The 19,623-nt window shown below is 36.2% G+C and overlaps 1 long non-coding RNA gene across 1 annotated transcript; it reads left to right on the top strand.

Moving 5' to 3' along the window:
* Positions 1 to 493: 493 nt before the first annotated feature.
* On the top strand, positions 494 to 3,482 carry LOC140010882 (uncharacterized). The gene is made up of 2 exons (XR_011818056.1): positions 494 to 714; positions 3,238 to 3,482. It is a non-coding gene; the product is annotated as an uncharacterized lncRNA (long non-coding RNA).
* Positions 3,483 to 19,623: the final 16,141 nt, after the last annotated feature.

Here is a 19,623-nt window from a genome sequence, read left to right on the forward strand (position 1 = left end):
TTCGTTATATTTTAAAATGATTCGTTTCAAAAATTAATTTCCTAGAGCGCGTTTCGTAAAAATAGTGAATAGTGCTTGGAGATTTTATCCGCGTAGTAGCACAATAAGCTTGGAATATTGGAGACTTGTACTATGGTCCTAAAATAGGTAATTTTATGAATAAATATTCAAGTGATAGTTAGTAGTGCAATCGTTATAAGAATTTTTCGAAAGTTTCGCGTTATAGCGGTAAAATTGACGGTACGCGTTTTCACACGCGCGACTTCATTTGAGGGACTTTAGACCCTTATTCCGGGACAAATAAGAGTGAATAATATTTACATGAATATATATGCCTTGGAGGTTTAGTGCACTAGTGAACCAAACGCGCGAAAAAAAATCGAGCCGTAATCGCACCAAACGGCCCTTAATGAGAGTTGACTTTTGGGTGATTTTGCACCACACATTGCACCTTCTCTTGGAAGCTAACTTAGATCAAACACACTCTCTCTTCCCTCTCCTCATGGCCGGCCAAAACACTCCCTCTCTCTAACTCCTTGTTCTAAAATTTCTGCACACTAATCTCACCCAAATCACCTCCAAATCACACCCAACTTGGAGACCACTTAGCAAACCTCTTGGAGATTATATCTAGCTAAGGAGGAGGGGAGCTTTCACGGTTTCTTGGAGCTTCAAGAGGGCCGAAAATTCTGACCTTGCAAACCAAAGGAGTAGGTAATGATCAACCCTTGGATTCTTATCTTATGGAGATTATATGACAAGATTAAGCTCATGCATGCACTTAGTTACTTGATTATGGTGTAGAAATGTGATTGTGGGCTCTTGGAATTCCCACACTTGGGTTGTTGTTGCTGATGTGATAATTAATGGTGATTATATTGTTGGTTTAGTGATTATAATGATGCATTAGTGGTGGGTAATTAGTAGGAACTTCATTGGGTGCAAGAAGCAAAAACTTCCGATTCTACCCCTGTTTTATTCGGCCAGTTTTTAATGGTTTAATGGCTTGAACTGGATGCTTATATGATGTATTAGAGGTGTGGAAAATTTCATCCAAAAATAATGAGGTTTGAATGGGCAAATGAATTTTTTTTAGAAACCAGCAAATCTGGAAAACTGATTCGCGTATGCCCTGACCAGCAGTAGTATTTTGGCTATAACTCTATCCTTGGATGTCGAAATCATGTGCCGTCGGTGGCGTTTGAAACTAGACATTCCTAGCTTTAATTTGGTATAAAATGCACGTTCTGATTCCTTGTGAGCAAGCCGAACCAAATGTTTTAAGTTCGCTGTCCTGTTGCTCTGTTCGTCTGGAATGAAGTGTTCAGGCAGCAACTTGATGCCCGAATTTGAACCAGATGGGTGCCGAATTTGGAAATGATTTCTTCTGTGATATTTTAGTCCTATGAATGTACTTTCCAACGGCGTAAGCCATGCTCAATTTCGAGCTATATTGACTGATTTGTGACTGAAACAAGTGGACTGCTCTGTTTTGGAAAACCATGATGTTTGGACTGGTTTGGAACCAAATCTTGGAGTGAATTTGTTAGTTGATGTTTTTGATATTAAACACTTACCAAAGATATTATGGGTGTATCTTAGACCCTTATTTCACAAATGAACCATGGTTGGATAACTTTCTTGGTTAGACGATTGGAAATTGGGAAATGCAAGTCAAAGGCAGATTGCCTTAGGATTTTTCTTGAACTTTGGTGGGCTAATTAACTACCTTGCCGAAGGTATTTTTCCTCGAAATTCGATAGAGAGATACTTTCCATATAGTATTGAAATACTGCCAATTTTGGTACCAATCCAAGTTCGTTTCGATACCCAATTAAATTCCTCATGTTGGAGGTTCAAATCTGGAAAATTCTCATCCAGTCTTGAATTTGCTCAACTTCGGGCTACCGTATCTCGGTACCCGAAACTCCGATTCTTGATCCGCTTGTTTTGCTATAAACCTCCCTTGCAACACTAATTGAGCTGCAAATTTCAGAGGCCGGTTTGCAACGTGTGAATCGTGCCGAATTTCCAAAGTTGGCCGAAATCCAACTTAATTCTGCCATGAAAACCAACCCTGCGTTTTCAAGCTCATTTTTGACCACTTTTCACTTCGATTCATGGAAAAGTGTCTTCTAGGAACTTATAGTACTCTCTAAGAGGTTTCCAACGGTATAAAGTTTTCCAATTCTTGACTTATACCGAGCGAGTTATGATTTTTCAAAGATTCATCATAAAACTGAAAAATTTTCCAATTCCAAAGAAATAGAGTTTTTCAAAAACTCTTTGTTCTTTTGATATTCTTAAACGTTTTGCTTACGATTTTCAAGATAAAAACTCAAATAATATTGTACCTAATAAAAGGCAAGTTGAGCCTCGATTTACGTGAAATTGAGGTTCCTTTTTGCAAAATAATTCTTAGATTGTACTAGTGTACAATCTTTCTTGATAAGTGGGTTAATTGTGTGATTATCCACTATTATTGCCAGGCGCGCAAGGAGACCTTCAAGAGAATCTCACCGCGGACACTTGAACTCCTAGAAAATAATTCTTATTGAATTGCTCGGTGAGTGTCAAGTGTGTGAATTTTGATACTTGTTTAATTGTGGTATTTGTTGAAAGTTTTAAAGATAAGGGCGGGTGCGTACTTTATCGCACTCGTTCTAATTTCAAATGAATGAATGGAATGTATTGAATGAATGAATGAAATGCAATGTTATGTCATGAATGCTTGTGTCGTTGGAGTGAACCTCCTCGACCTTCAAATGAATGGGGGACGCCCAAACTCATAGGCCAACCTTAGACTCGAGCCGGTAATGGGCTTGGTCGGGGACTGGGGCGAGCCATGAGATACACATAAGCTCGACCTAATAAGAGGTCTTGCTTGGCATACTCGTAGAGTATCGCCCAATAATAGACTTGTGGGCCCTTGGGGTGTACGGTGGACGGAGGGAAGTAAGTGGTGATCTACGGAAATGGAAATACCGACCCGGTTGACAGGAGGGTCAATGCGGGAAGGTATACGAATGACAACGGCAGATCGAGTGGAACTTAGCTCCTGAGAGCTACTATATCCTTGAATTGTTTCTGATTACCTTTCATGTTTGATTGATTGAGTATTGAAAAGACATGGCTTTATTTATTAAATTTGGGATTGTTATTTGACTAAGTGCTTGCATGTGTGTTCTTGGCCTCACGAGCGTTTAGCTCACCCTATAGTTTTGTTTTCCTTAACAGGACCGACTCTTGGAGAAATATGGAGAAACCATCCGTTGTAATTTTGTTAAGACTCCTGATATATATTTTGACTAGGCCCTGGTTTGGGTTGTACTTTTGGAAATTGAAAACTTGAAAGGTTTGGGCCCTGATGTGTACTTTGAATTTAAGTCGTTTTATGATTACCCGATGTACTGGTTATACATTAAGTGACTTATTAAGCTTGAACGCTTCCGCATTATTGTTTTTATGTTGCTCTCTTCGAAGTGTTTAGTTCGGTTTGAAATTGAATGGAATTGCTTGAGTCCTGGCGTGAGCTGGGCAGGCGTCCGCGGATACCCTTTGGTCCGCCTTAGGGAGATGTGGGGCGTCACATAAACAATGAGATAAATTTTCTTATTTTGCATGGGAAGAAGTATGTAGTTATAATGTGTATAAAGTAAAAATAGAGATAAAAGTGAAAATATTTCAAAAGTTAAACAAACACCAAAAAAATGAAGTAAGAAAATATTTTCAATAAGCTAACCAAACACCTGAAAATGATGAAAGGGAAATGATTTTCATGGAAAATTACTTCCACGGAAAATATTTTCCCAAGGAAAACATTTTACTTCCAACCAAACAGACCCTTAAATAAGGGATTTTGTTTTTTTGCTTTTCTCTATTTGGGCGAAAGAAAAATAAGCAAAATAGAAGAATTTCACTTATACTTTATATATATTAAAAATTAATTGCAATGGTATACCGTTTATAATTTAATAGTTAGCCAACATTCAAGTTTATATTGGCAAATAGCAACCAATGATCCTCCCATGATTCTTGCAATAACAGAGTCTCAGGTACCACTAATACTAAAGCATAATAAGGATGCACTTTGTTAAGCATAATTTGTCCATTTCCGTTCAAGTAATGGGTTTTTAAAAGAGAGAGTGTGTGTATATACACAAACATATATATATATATATATATATATTATATTATGCTTGACTTTAACGAATTAAAATAATGGAAAATCATAAAAAAAATTGCATCTTTTCTTTCTCATTGTATTAATTTTAGAGTGATGATATTTTTTTTCTTTTACAGCTAATTAATGTTGTTTGCTAACATGGTTATGACTAAATTTAAGACAGGTAAAAGTGTACTTATCACAACTGGATATATCAATAATCACGGATCAACTTATATAGAGAGGAAGAAAATCCTCCAAGTGAAAATTTTAGTCAAAAAGAAAAAGAGAAAATAGTTTAGAGAAAAGCGGATGGAAGATTAATTAAAGCAAAATACTAATTAATATGACAAATTGAAAGGTTAATTAAATTAATCTTTGACTTTTATAATATGGATCCAATTGACAATATTAAAATAGAGTATTGAGGTCAAACGGATAAACTTCTCAAATTGCAGAATGGGTCAAAACAAGAAAAAAAATGTAAAACTAAGGAACTAAGTTGCAATTCAAAAAAAATTCATCTTCTTTGTCTAACCAAATACTGACTGCATCAACGTCTATCTTGCCGGGCTAGTGGCGTTGGATCACCCTCTCTACTAGACATACATACCAATACCCATAGGATGAAACACTGACAAATGTGGGGAGGAGGGGGAGGGGAATTATTTTCGTCTTGATTTATTCTTAATTTATGCATTTTTATAAACACCTAGAGGCATTCACAGAATCAAAAGTTTCATGTTTTGATTTAACATACTTGAACATAAAGTTTTTTTATATTAACAACAAAGATTCACAAAAATATCAACGAGACTGGACCCAGAATTTCAACAGAATGCCCAAAATTTCGACATATGTATATGCATAAAGAAACAAATATACATTTTCATAGATTTTAGCCTTTATCTTTCTCAACAAGATTAGCTTGCAGCAAAGGGAAAGCTGGCAATGTGTCACTAGTGGACCACAATCTCAAGCAAAAAAATTTTGCCTCATAATATGTTCCACTGATATCAGTGGGCAAGGCCAGTGCAAAGCAGCACGCCCAGACCCAATTTCTATTTTCTAGTCAATTTCCTCCAATGTTATCTCATCTCCAGCCAATCTTGTCTGTGGCAAGAAGATTGATGGTGCTTTTTTCGATACCCTTGTACCATCTGCAAGTCTTGCATCCTCCAAAAGCGGTGTTTGAAAGATTAGGGAAGATTTGTAATGGTTTCTTATGGGATCGAAACACTGAGAAGGGGATCCATTGGGCTTCCTGGCAGAAATTGCGTTTTCCTTTGCAAGAAGGAGGTCTTGGTCATCATAAGTTTGAGGATATATTTAAAGCATTTTCATGTACATTGTGGTGGAAATTGCGAGCTAAAGATAGTATTTGGGCTAAGTCTATGCATGCGAAATATGTCAAGGGGTTTCATCTGACTCGAGTCTCAGTTATGAGACCCCCAATAGCTTGGAGAAGATTGGAAAATATTAGGGATTTTGCTGAATCATGGATCAGATGGTGTATTGGTAGGGGTTTTGTAGATTTTTGGGTGGGATAAGTGGCTGTTGGATATTCCATTGGCAGACTTTTTGGGTCTAGTTTATCTGCCTCAAATGCTTGTAGCGGAGTTTTGCACTTCTTTAGCTTGGAATGTACATCGTTTACGGAGTATCTTCCTAACAATTTGGTTGATCGAATGGTGTGGTTGTCGTCATCTTCTAGTTCATTCTCGGTAAAATCTGCTTGGATGGAAGTGGAACTAAGACATAGGAGGAATATTTCTTTGGTGGGTGGATGGGGCTAATTGGTCTCCTATTCTACCTCTCAAAATTTCCTTCTTTGTTTTGCAGCTGCTTAGAAATTTTCTTCCTTTGGATGAGACTCTTAAGTGTAAAGGGTTTGTAAGTCATTGCAACATCTATTTTCAAGCGGTCTGATTGCTCTCTAGCTATGGTCTCATTTTGCGAGACAATTTGGACTGTTGCAACTTATGAAATCTTCTGTATCTGTCGCGGTCAGCTCTTGGCTATTGTCAATTCCATCTAGTTCTCTTGATCATATTCAAGCAGTCTTGCCTGTGGTTGTACTTCGGTTTTTATGGAAGTCTAGAAATAATGCACGGTTTGGAGGAGAGGAGCTTAATGCGACAAGGGTAATCTTCTTGGTGAACCACTTTTTGGACCAACTTGGTGGTGCGAAAGTATTTAGGAAGTTGCATTTTAGGGGAGATTCAGATTGTATATGGGCTTGTATGTTGGTGGATCAGCTGCATTCCATTTGTTGGCGTCTTGTCAGATGGATCAATCCAGCCTTCCCTCAGCTTAAACTAAACACAGATGCGAGTGTTCATAATGGCCGAGCTTTTGGTGGTGAGATTCTTCGCGATCATGAAGGGCAAATGGTCAGCTTGCAGGATGGCTCAGCTTGCAGGATGGACAAAAATAGAAATCCAATCTGACTGCAAGAATATTGTGAGCTCTATTAACTTGGGCAATGTTCAGGATTGTAAACTTCAAACAATCCTAGAAGACATTGAGGCCCTAAAGAATAGCTTTGATAGCTGTCTGTTCTCTTTTGCTCCCAGAACCACGAATGTTTGTAGTCATGCACTGGCTCAGTTTGCAGTTAGGTCGGTTCGAAATTTTGAATGCGTAGATTCATTTCCAATATGGCTATCACAGTTAGCTAGTAAGGATATGGGATAGTTACCCTTTTTGTAATTAACTCTTGTAATATCAAGTGTTAATATCTATAAAAATTTGTTATCGTTTGTAAAAAAAAAAAAAAAAAAAAAAATGAAGGGCAAATGGTCTTTGCCTTTTATAAAGAGCTCGGGGAGGAAGAGGTGTTAATGGAGGAGTGTTTATCGCTACTTCAGTTATGCCTCGCGAGAAAGTTGGAGTGTTAATCATAATCAATTAAACCTCATCATCATAATTCTTATGATTTAATTAAATAGATTTATTCTAAGAACTTTATCATACAAATATAAACATATAAGCAATCAATATGATAAAGATGTCATTTATTATATTATAAATAGCTCAAGTATATATTAAATCCAAAAATGTTGATTGACTTTGGGTAGATGTGGCGATTTGTCCCAAGTCCCAATGGGTTACCCATGCCCATGGGGACTTTGGGCGGGATGGGTACTAAAATTTGATATTGGGTTTAAAATAGGACAAATCCCAATTGTACCCATTAATTGATGGAAAATTTTGAAAAATACTTGGGTATCCATTGGGCTCAAATAGTAAGGGCTCCGTTTGGATTAGTTGTTTTTGAGGAGTGTTTTTGGGGCATATATACTTTCAGTTACGACTCAATGGCATTCCTCATGCTAGTCCGCTTCCCCATCTCCTCATTTTAGGTGAATTTTGACGCCTCTGTCTCTAGCCGCAGTAAAAGCTTGGAAATTGGGGTGGTCATCCATGATCATGAAGGTCCTTTCATTGCTGGTTTTGTGAAGAGTGTTACAGGCACAAAAGTGCGGAATTAGCTAAAGCTTATGCTGCTAGAGAAGCTGTTAGACATGCTAAGGTTCTACTGATACCAAGTTTTTTCTTGGAGGGAAACGCACTCAATTATCAAGCTTCTATGTTATACAGTGGACATTCTTTTAGACATAGGTCCGATAATAGGGGTTGTTCGTCTCGCTTTATTAGACCAAATTTGTGTTAATATTAGTTGGATTCCTAGAGATACAAATAAGGTTGCACGCAACTTAGTCCACTATGCTAAAACTATCAACTTTGATGAATGTCTTTGGAGCTCCCCTCTAAATTTTGTAAAGCAAATCATGCTATACGATTTCCAACCACTTCATTAATAAATCTTGCTTTTTTTCCAAATTAAAAAAAAAATCATCCTTTTCTACACAAATCTTGCAAAACATGGGATTAGACTTTTTAATGAAATTATGGTAATAGCAATACGATGACATAATAACCAAAAAGGGATCTAACGAGATAAATGATTATATCCCACCTAGCACAACACATCAATAGCATTTCTTACAAGCAAGCAATTGTTAAATGTGAAATTCATTTCTATTGCAGATAAAGATTTCCACCTATTAGTTCCCGCATCTTCAAAGATTTCGTTCAAGGTGGAGTCAGAATTGTCATAAGGAATCTTGCTACTTTGCTAGTTTAAAGATGTTCTGTCTGTCTATTCCTTTATTTATTTATTACTGGTCCTTACTTAAATTTAGAAAAATTTGTTCAAAACGTTCCTCACATTTTACAAAATGACTTTTTTTCGTCCCTCACTTTTAAAAGTATAATTTTACATCACTTACAAATCCATATTGATCCAATTTGATATCTACCTAAGTTTTTGACTAGTTTTTTGCTAGAATCCACCACGTGCCTTGCATGTGATCATTTTTAAGGGCAAATTTGTCAAATCAAATTTCACATAATTTGATTTTTTTCGTCCCTCACATTTTATAAAATGAATTTTTCGTCTCTCATATTTCAAAAAGCGAATTTTTCCATCCTTCGCATTTCACAAAATGAATTTTTTCATCTCTCATTGATCATGTGTATGAATAGTTTTTTGTTTTTAAACTCATGTATATATCTATTTAATTTCACCTGAACAATATGAATAGCATGTAATATATTTGTATTTGATTTCATCTACAACTACAATTAGCTTATTCAGGTGAAATTAAATAGAGATATATTACATGCGGTTGTTTAGGTGATATCAAATAGACATATATATGAGTTTTCAAAAATAAGAAAAGACTATCTGATACGAACGGCACCAACCGTGTGATGCAACCCGTACAGAAAGGCTTGGATCTAGAAGGTAGAGACTCATGTTGAAGACGACGAACGCAGCGGATCACCTAAACCCGTTGATCACGTGGTTAACGAACCTCGGTATTTGTAGAAGACGCCACAATCTAGCGCGGTCCTAGATTGATAAGTCAATTGAATACCTAAGATACAAATCTAAGATATTCAAGGTGCTTCAATGAAGCTTGAGAGAACTCTCAATGTAATTTTATTAATCGTCAAAAACTGAATGTAAACAACGACTTAAGGCTATTTGTAGCCGTAACTAAAAAAACCTAACAAAGCTTGTAAAAGTTGAAGGAAAGGTGGCCAGCCCTTGGGCTTCCCTTTGGGCCGCCACTAGCCCAAAAGCTCCGGAGGCGTTGCCCCCTAGTCCCCACCAGGGGCGCGTCGCCCCCTGGACCCCCGACTCGCTGACCGGGCAGCGAGACCCCTGTAACAGCTCAACGTAGGGACTACAAAGGTGGCCCACATGGCCTAGCCTATGGCCAAAGACCGACAACGACTAAGGTCCAACCCATAGGCGTGTTGGACCTCTTTATTACACTCTACTATCTAATAATGGGGCATAGGCCCTTGGCCGAATCTTGGGTAGCTAATCCTCTTGAATGGCTGCGAGTAAGATGACATATCTAGCTTCGTTGAGGCCCTTAATAGCCTTTGGCTCTCCACTGGACGCTCGGGTTGCACGAACCAATATTTGTAGTGCTTCATTCAATCTCTTCGCGCGGGCTCGTGTCATAGGCCCCAATGGCACCTTCACTTGCTCCACTTGGATAGCTCTCTCGACCTCCTCATCACTATCGCACACATGATCAATGAGGGATGAAAATTTTTATTTTGCAAAATGTGAGGAATGAAAAAATTTATTTTTTGAAATGTGAGGAATGAAAAACTTTATTTTTGAAATGTGAGAGACTATGAATTAGAATATGTGAAATGTGTTTGACAATTTTATCCTTAAAAAATGATCATGTGCAAGACATGTGGTAAATTCCAGCAAAAAATTAGTCGAAAATTTAGATAAGGACCAAAATTGATCAATGTCAATTTATAAAGGATGTGAAATTACACTTATAAAAATAAGAGATGAAAAAGTTATATTACAAAATGTGAGAGACGTTTTGAATGATTTTCCCTAAATTTATTAGTATATCCTAAGTTTGACTAGACAATAGCTCCCAAAAAACTTGCAAAATGTCTCAACTTCTTCTTCACCCACCTCACCTCCAAAACATATCCAAAGTTGACTAGACAAGAATCCAAATAGTTAGTGTACATATTGGTCGGAGATTACAACCATATCCAAGCAATTTAAACTCTTGACAATGCCAACTTAACGGGAATTCACAGAAAAGCTATAACAATCCTTGAAACCTCAATCAATTGAATCAAATAATTAAGCATGCAAGTCCCAACATCTCTATAAGAGCCATCAGAGAAAGGGACCAAATTGCCAGATATGTAAAATACCAAGAGCATTAAAAAAAGTGTAAAACATTAATAAACTAAGAAAACTATAAGTGTCAAGTAAAATTAATCATATATCTCAGAAAGTTGATGGAATCCTAAATTGGAGCAACAAACTTATCATAGATTTCTCAAAAAAAATGTAGAAGGCAGTCTCAAAAAAGCCGTATATTAGAGACTTCCTTAAAGACCGATCTTATCTTAGAGATGTCGCTGGAGTCGGAAGATGATTGCCGTTGCTTGAGTTGGTAGAAAATTGCAGTCGCTAGTGTCAAAGATGATCCCTCGGGCGCTTAAAACCTATTTCACTCACTTTGTTTTCAATCAGGACGTCATGGTGTATATGTACGACACATGAACAAAATTTGAATTTCAATTTGTGTATAAAAAAGACTAATCCAATAGCTTTTCCATTTTCCCCCTAAAACAAGATTAATCCAATAACTTTTGCATTTTTCTCTAAACTTTTTCACTAACACTGATTTAGTCCTTTATTGTTTTCTTCGCCAAGTTAGTCCTCAAACAATTTCTCTTCTTCCATTGTTGGGTCCCACAATGGCACTACTAGATTTTGCGTGTCAGGGATGTTGGGAAGCTGTAAAATAGGAAGCTCATGTCTAATTCTCTAATTTTAGGGATTAGAATGAATCCCGTGTTGCTTTTCTCTCAAAATCTTATAAATTGTTCGAGAGGCTATTACTAGGGAACTAAGGATCCTTGTTTGAAGAATTGTAACAGATAAGGAACTAACTAAAAAGTAGCGAAGGAGGAGTTTCATCAATGGCACTAGAAGTTCATGCAGCAGCAAACACTCGAGTAATCGCCAGGGGGATGCCGGGAGGAAGGATGGAACTCTACAATGGGGATGAGACTTTATTTTGTCACTGCCGTGAAGCATGTCAAATTGTGACTTCATGGACAATAGCTAACCTAGGCAGATGATTTCATGGATGCATAAATTATGGGGTAAATTTTCGTAATCTGATACTATAATTTACTAGAAATGTACCTATGCAACTAAATGGGAACTCAATGGTTATTGCAGTCACCAAAAGCCTGCAACTACTTTTTGTGGTATGATCCACCTATGCCAGAGATGGCCAAAAATATAGCAGTGAAACGTTTGAAGAAGAGAACAAGTTGATGAAGAATGAAATTCAAAAAATAAAAGTAACAATGAAGTGGCTGGTGAGGGGAATACCTTTCTTTTGTGTTGTGTTTATTGCTACACTGTTGGGTACTGGCAAAGAAAGGAATGTGAACCTCAAAATGCTGAATTAGGTGTAGTATATTATGTGTTATAAAGTTAGGAGATGAGTAGTAGGATTTTTGGTGTTATAATGCAGACAATGACTGAAGTAATTTATGCCTGATCAATCTAATGGAATTTTGTCAACAATGTAGCTGGAAAAAATTGGACAGAGTTATGACTGACTTTATAGCAATCCATAACACCGAACTTCCTGTGTGCTTTGCGCAAATTTGACATTAAATAATTCTATTTGTCAGCAAAATAAACAAGTAAACCTGAATTTTGAGTTTTTTTTTATCAGTATACTATTTCAGTTCTGACAAAATGCAATCCAAACAAGCTTATGTTTCCTGAGCTTGGCCCAAACAAAAATCTAGACTCAATAACTATTGGTAATCCAATAACAAAAGAAATAAGGACGTCAATCATTCAGCAAAACAGCCATCTTGTCAATAAAAGAAATGAGCCACTGCTGTTAAACCTGAGCCAAATGCAATACTCCCGTTAGGTTGATTGATGGTTCCCATCATCTTCTTCATCTAACAATCTATGCGCTTGAAAAAACACAGAAATTCATGAGAAGAAATGAAGACGATCATGAAACTTTGACCATGTAACAAAATGGTAGAGGTAACATTCAAACATAAACTTAGTTTCTGCTTCTTCCTAGTCTATTTTGCATTCCTACCATACTCAAGTAGATCGCAGTAATCACCTATAATTGCTTTGTTTATAGCAATGGCAATGACATACTCAAAACTTTCCATACTGTTCCCCACATACTTAGGAGTTGAATCTTTCACGTACACACCAACATACTGATAGATTTTCAGATTAAATAAATTATCCTCTTGTCCTATTTTTTTTCGAAAACAAATAAATAAAGAGCAAATTATCTGGATGGCCATTAAACTATCTAAAATTTAGATTTTAGGTCATTCTGTCAGATTTAGTCGTTAACTATGCTGCTTTCTTTTGTCTATTGAATCGTGCAAGTACTCAGATCTGTCATATTTAACAATTAAATATAATGAAATGGCGTGAAATCTAAACTTTAGATAGTTTAGTGGTCAAAACTAGACTTTTAATAATTCAATGGTCAAAACTTGACGATTCCAAAAGTTTGGTGGCCATCCAAATAATTTGCTCATAAATAAATTCTTATACTATATAAGAATGAGACGTGGTCAAAAAGGGTTTGAATTTCAACCGCATGGATATGGGCTTTTTGAGAATATGAAATATTGTGTAATTTTTTAAAAATTTTTGGTACAATTGAGGGCAGCATGTATTTATATATATTTACCGAAGTGCCCTCATTTTGATACGTTAAAGTTTTGATTTATGGAGATATCTGAGTATTTCTGGAATATGAAATTATTTTGCAACCGTTTTTACATCAAGTACAACTCATATAAGTTTGTGTTGACATAATTACTGAAATGGGGTTATAGACACATTTAACTGAAGTATGGCTTTTGTTGTGTAATTAACACAAATACATATTAACACGTTGCGTAACTAATCGTTGCAGATATTTCTTTGTTGAAACAAATTGTGTCTACTCTTAGGCAATTTTTAATTGACATTTGTAAGAGCCTTTTGGAAATAGTAAAATAGTAAAATATTGATAAAACAAAGTGTACAAGTGTGTGCTACAATTAGAATGTACTATTAGTAGTTTTGTCCTATTTGATGACTATTTCTTTTCAAAATGTACTATTATTTGTCTAAAAAAAAAATCTTCTCTAACTACAGGTACCAAACACCCGCGCGATGCACAGGTATTTCCCCTAGTAATTAATAACAACAACGACTTTTCTTATCACTTTGTCTCACATTTTCAGAATATAAAAGCAACAGCATATGAAAGGTGGCAACTGAGGGGATGCATCACTGTGAACAATTCTTAATTAACATTAAATAAACAAATTAACTTTTCACCATCCCCAAATATTTGTGACCCACGAAGGAGATTTATTTCAAACAAGGAATAATTTCAAAATCCTCATCTGAGGTTTTTAACAATTTCATTGAACTCCCCTGAGGTTTAAAAAATTGCACTTACCTCCCTTGATTTGATAATTTTAGTAACAAAATCTTAAAATCATATTGGCTAGGTCAATTTTTGAAATGAATACCCAAAAATGCGCTTGTGTAATGAGTTTTAATTTATTTTTCTATACAATTATAAGATTATCTAGCATACTTATAAGGAAAATGTGTCAAAATTTTCATGTCCATATCTACTATTTGATAAACAACTATAATAATAATTTTATTACTATGATAGGATACTTTTGATAATATTTTATTATGGATTTTGATTTATAAGATAGAAAATAAAATATTGAAATAATTCATTTAGAATTTATGAATTTTTCGAGTAGTGGGATTATCATAATTTAGTAGTAGTTTTGGGCCATTTCTTTTTGATTTAGTGTTAATTTTAATACCAAAAAATAAAAAAATAAGATCAGCAAAAAATTGGATTGTATATAAAATTAACTCATCAAAAATATCACTAATTCGATATTTGGTTATGATATAAACTAGAGACCATAGTGGTAGTTCTACAGTTTTATTGGCAAAAAATAAAAAAAATGGAATAAGAAGAAAAAAAATGAAAAAATAATTTTAAGACTCATTCTAAGTATAAACATACAAAATAAGAGAATTTCACTAAAATATTTAAGGATAAAATTGTTATTTTAAATAATAAGGGAGGTATGTATAATTTTTCAAATCTTAAGAGAGTTCAGTGAAATTGTCAGAAACCTCAGGGGAGGTTTCTGAAATTATCTCGACAAATCAAGCCCGCCTCACATTATTCCTTTAATCAATCAACCCACATGCTTAACAGTCACTTTCAAATACTAAAACAAAAGTTTCATTTTAGCTATATAGGGTTTAACTAGGGTTGCAAACGAATCGAGCCGCTCGCGAGCAACTCGATATTAATCGAGCTCGAGTTGAGCTCGAGCCGGCTCGAGTCAAACTCGAGCTCAGAATATTAAGCTCGTTAGCTCGCGAGCCGGCTCGCGAGCTTGAGTATATATATATATATATATATATATATATATATATATATATATATATATATTATTTTTTTTATTTAATAATAAAATTACGTATATATCCTTAATATTTTATTATTTATTAAGAAAAAAATTATTTTATTTATTTTTTAAAAAATAAAATAATTATTTTTTATTTTTTTCGAGCTCGACTTGATTCGATTCGAGCTCGAGCTTGAAAATTGCCGACTCGTCGAGATCGAGCTTGGTAAAATTTAGTCGAGACTCGGCTCGATTAGCTCAAAATTCGATGAGACTCGGCTCGTTTACAGCCCTAGGTCTAACGAAAGTTTATAGTGTATCGTTACTGTTCAGGGTTACAAACGAGTTGAGTCAAGTTTTGCTTTAATCGAGTTGAGTCAAGTTTTGCTTTAATCGAGTTGAATCTCAATATAATTTTACGAAATTTGAACTCGAGTCGAGCTTAAAAAAATAAAAAAAATAATTATTTTTATTTTAAAAAATGAATAAAATAATAATTTTTCTTAACAAATAATAAAATATTAAAAATATATATATACTTTTATATATATATATATATATATATATATGTCGCGCCCCACTTTTCGAATGTAGTGTGAAATGTGTGCGAAGTGTGGTGTGAACGTGTGCAAAATAAAAAGTAAAAGGCTATGGGACTTTGGAAAGCGACGATTTGGCCAAATGAAATTTTAAAAAGGGTTTTTTTAAATATGAAAACGGAGTCGCCACTTGGTATAGATTTGGGGTGTACCAAGTCACCCAAAAAGTGTTTTTTAAAGACAAAGTAGTAAAACCCTTTTTAAAACGACTCCTAGTCCACGTAAGCCAAAGAAAAAGGTTCGGGGGTCACGTTTGACAAAGGGGAAGGCAAGGATAGAATCCAAGGCACCCCTTTGACCTAGCCAAGGCTAGTTGCGCGACTTAACCTTACCTTTCCTAATTTTCTACCCAATATATGTTCGCACGTTGGATATGACTATATGAATGCAAAACGGGAAGAAAAATGCAATCCTAAATTCTACGATGTCTCTCGTGAGGCTTTTGGTCCCAAACCACATGAATTGTGGCGGCCAACAAAGGAAAACCCCATAGAGGTCGATTAATGCAAATGAGACTCAAATGTGCAAGTGTGGAAGTGTATGAAAGAAATTAAAAAACCAAGTGTTTGTGTGCAAGTGTATGAAAAGGTGCACGTGTGCAATTGTATGAAAATTCCAAGTGTTTGTGTGCAAGTGTATGAAATATAGTGATAAGTGCATATAGGTGTAATTAGGTGCAATTTTGTGAAGTAGAAATCAAAATGAACAATAAGGAAAGGAAAATGTGAATTGAAAAGAATGAGTGAGCGATAAATGAGAATGAATGAACCTAAGGGAATGCATCAGGTCGGGCATGGGAATGACTCCTAACTTTTTGACTTCGATTTTCCCTTTGATTAGAAGGCAAAACTAGCGTGTTAAGGCTATCGAGTAGCCACACTCGCTCGTTTCCCTTATCAGAAGGGGACCCTCAAGCAAATGGACCCTACAACTATCATGATGTGCAAAAATCCTAAAATGAAGGGAAAGGGGTTCGAGGAGCATGCCAAGTGATAAAACTAAGAAAAATGCATGATATGTGGTGAACAAGCAAATGATATGCTAATGAGGGGAAATCCCTAAGGGTCTAGCGTTGGACTAGCCCATTCTATGAATTCCGACTAGCGTTGGACTAGCGGAAACGTACATTCATCCATTCCATTCATTCATGGCTATGAAAGCAAGTAGACATGCCAAAATACTCGTAAACACATAGCACATAGCATTTAGCATGCTCGACTAGATGCAAGAGCCTAATAAAGCAATTAAACATATAGCAACAAAAACAAGCATGCAAGGGGAAGGGGAAGTGGACCAGATGCCCTCCGAGCGCTATCTATTACAAGCCAAGAGGTGTACACATACCCCATAAAAGCATAAAGGGGAAGGGGAAATGGACAAGATGCTCACCGAGCCCTATCTATTACAAGCCAAGAGGTGTACACATACCCCGTAAAACTTAAATAACAGTAAAAGCGAGTAAATGCATACAAAGAGGTAAGGAAAGCGGAGTAGGCATGCATATTCACATAACACGTAGGAGCACGTAGGGTCAAATGAAGTGCAAAAGAAGGATAGAGTGTACCTCCCTTGAAGCAACGCCCTAACGTAGTGAAATTACTAACTTACCCTCCAAAATAATAAAGAGGTCAAGGTACCACTTAAATTATCAAATAATCACATGAAACAAAAATTAAATATGAAAAATGAAAGTTAAACACTAAATTGAGTCAACTAAAGTATTTACATAGACAAACCAACCATGTACAAAGCAATTAATGCAAGAGGGACTTAATTAGAAGGACTGAAAATTTCTGAAAGAGAGTAAAATAAAATACCAAAATTGATGACTTAAGATGAGACCCATAAAAATCAAATGCAGAAATGTGATTAGAACACAAATCCAAGCTAAAAGAAATCTATTAAAACTTATTGAACCTCAAAATGCATTCTAAAACTCACTAAACGTCTTACCCAAAATCATGTCAAAGCAAACCAAAAGCAATTAAGATTCTAGAATGACAAAAGTGATTAAATTATTCAACTAATGGGGCCATAACAAGACAAGGGGGAACTTAGGGGGTTAAAGTGCAAAATCTGGAAATTATTTCATGCAAGTTCATGCAAGCTACGTGGACAAAGAGCTTCTTCAACTATTTCCGTTAAACTTCAAAAAAAAACTGCCGCACTTTGCCTTCAAGCTAACTCAGATTTTTCAATTCAAATACACAACCTTGGATAGATATTTTTCAACCCAAAGCCACCACTTCAAACCAAGTAATGAACCACACATTGGTCACAACCCAAATGACCATAAAACACGGAAATGTATCATACCAAAGTTCTGAAAAATAAGTGCAGAAATGGTTTCGATGGCTTGCTTGTTTGTTTTTTTAGCAAGCACTTGAACATGATTCACACCTTTCAACCCCTAAACATACACACCCAACGTGAACGTTCAAACCAATAAAACACAGCAAGACATGATGCAAAAATCAAGTTGCAACAAGGTTTCGACAAGCAAATGAAACTTTCGACAAACCGAAGCTTACTTTGCTTCTATAGTTTTCGGATGAAAACTTTCTGCAATTCAGCACCTTGTCAAGCCAACTTTCAAACATAATCAAGTCCAAACACAAGGCTCTTAAACTAGGCAGCAAGCCATCATTCAATCCAACAGAAAAACTTAGCAAAATTCAGTGCAAGCAAGAAATGAAATACGGTCAGCAAGTCGAAAAATCTGGAAGCATATGAAGCTGATTTTGCAAGTTGAAATGTGTCTTCCCAGCAATTGCTTGGGCATGGCTCGAGTGTTTCAGAGTTTCAAACATGCATACACAACACCCAAACTTCCATTTCCCCCCCCCCTAAACACAATATTGAACACGAGACTGAGGTGCAGAACTCAACCATTAACGCAGGGAAAGGAAATGCAGCAGCTTTTCCCGTTAACCACATACCACATGCAAATGAACCTTCAACTAGCAAAATTTACCCTTTTACTACCGAAACAAGACAACAGCAAAATAACTACTAGAGCTCAAAAACAAACAGAAGAAAAGAAAACAGAATCAGCTCAACAAAAGGCTGCGGCATGTGTAACTGGCGAGAGGCCAAATCCTGTCCATATTTATCATACAAAACATCGAAAGCTTTTTACATTCTCAGCCACAACTTCAGAAAACCAAACCCAAATCTTTGTTAATCTTACTATGAAACCCATGAAAGACTAGAGTAGGCACAGCCATGAGTAACCATAGAGAAGGAAAGAAAATTATCTGTCTGCTTACAGTATGTAAAACGGCAAAGCCGGACTCGGCACAACAGACAGCCATGGATAACATTTTGCAACCTTCAACACCTAACCATCTTTGTAACTCTTTTACCCAAGTCATCAAAACCAAATCTTTGAAACCAGCAGAAATCACAGATGACACCCTTCTATGAAGGAAAGAATACTTTTTTTTAACTCATGAATTTCCAATCCAACAAACTCAGGATACAGCTTCAGAAACAATGGGTTCTAGTGACCTCAAATACTAGGCAAGGAAATCTCCAGTTTTTAGAAGAAAATAGACGAGAGCAAGGTTGAAGTTACCTCTTTTGCTGCTTTTGGAGTTAAATCACCGTGGGTACACTTGGATTAGCCGAACCCAGGTTGCAGGCTTTGACAAAGGGCCTTGAAGCTCCGAGCTTTAGGCTTGAACTCTCCACGGTTTCCTTCGATGGGTTTCTCTTCCTTTTCTCCCTCCTTAGCCGTCACTCTTCTCCTCCTACACTAGCTCTCCGTGGTTTGTTTTTGACCTAAAAACCCCTTTCCCTCAAAACCCTCGTTCAGTTTTTCTGTTTTCTTCCTCTCGGTTCCCTCTGAGTCCGTTCACCCCCTCTCTATCTCCCTCTAGTTTTCCTTTTCTCAGCCTCCCCAGGGCTCTCCAAAACTCTCTCGGCTTCCTGCCATCAACTATGCTTAGCTCCAAAGCCCGCAGCCTTTCTTTCTTTTCCTTTGCTGTTTTTTTCCCCCCCTAACCGAGCTCTCTCCCTTGCGGCTACCTTTCAGCTTTCCTTTTATATCCCATGATAACCCTAAACTTCAAGCCAGCTCTTCTATATTTGCAGCCCAAGGAGCTGCCGAACATTTCTTTGCAAGCTGCGAAAAACGCAGCTTGCTGCCGCGTATCACTTTTTTTTTTTTTTTTTTTTTTTAAACTTTCAACTTAATAAATACAGAAATGATAAAATATAAATAATAATAATAACAAATTGACAAAAACCAGGTAATAATAATAGTAATAATAA

The sequence above is a fragment of the Coffea arabica genome, chromosome 7e (assembly GCF_036785885.1).
Source record: "Coffea arabica cultivar ET-39 chromosome 7e, Coffea Arabica ET-39 HiFi, whole genome shotgun sequence".
Taxonomy (NCBI): domain Eukaryota; kingdom Viridiplantae; phylum Streptophyta; class Magnoliopsida; order Gentianales; family Rubiaceae; genus Coffea; species Coffea arabica.